The sequence below is a fragment of the Apaloderma vittatum genome, unplaced genomic scaffold, assembly GCF_000703405.1.
Source record: "Apaloderma vittatum isolate BGI_N311 unplaced genomic scaffold, ASM70340v1 scaffold25939, whole genome shotgun sequence".
NCBI classification, from domain to species: Eukaryota; Metazoa; Chordata; class Aves; order Trogoniformes; family Trogonidae; genus Apaloderma; species Apaloderma vittatum.
The window spans coordinates 3285-3768 of record NW_009736199.1 but is presented as its reverse complement, the minus strand read 5'-3'; the positions used below and the strand labels follow the sequence as shown (position 1 = coordinate 3768).

At 60.7% G+C, this 484-nt stretch overlaps 1 protein-coding gene across 1 annotated transcript in view; it reads left to right on the top strand.

Moving 5' to 3' along the window:
• The window catches only part of POR (P450 (cytochrome) oxidoreductase), a gene marked incomplete at its 5' end in the record, with an annotated part of 4789 nt that overhangs the window by 2229 nt on the left and 2076 nt on the right, over positions 1-484 (top strand). The window lies entirely within an intron of this gene.

Sequence of the window (484 nt, the reverse complement as noted above, 5' to 3'; positions counted from 1 at the left end):
AGAGCTGCTCCGCAGTGGCACAGCCCCACTCTCCACTGGGGGCAGGACACGGGATTTGTCCTGGTGACACTTACCACTTTGGTTCTCCTTCTGGGCGACAAGGAAGGGGTTATCCCAATGCCCACGGGGTCTGCAGAGGTGCTGCGAGCTGTGCCCTGCTACGCCCACCCTCCCTGCGGCCCTGCTGCTCTTCAGCCACAGGCCTTGCTTGAAAGCAAGGTGGCATTGCAGGGGTTGGTTAAAATTCCCTCTTTACTTGGTGCCTGAAGCCCTGAGATTGTGGGCAATACCACAGGGAGCTCAGTGGTCCCACCAGGAGTCGGGCGTGAGATGGAAGTGCCGTGTGGGGGTGCTGAGGGGTTTGATCTGCCGGGGCAGGAATAGCTGTCCCAGCGTTAGCGTTTAGTGCTGTCAGCAGGAGCAGGGAGGTGATCCTGCCCCCTGTGAGGCCGCACCTCGAGTGCTGTGTCCAGTTTTGGGCCCC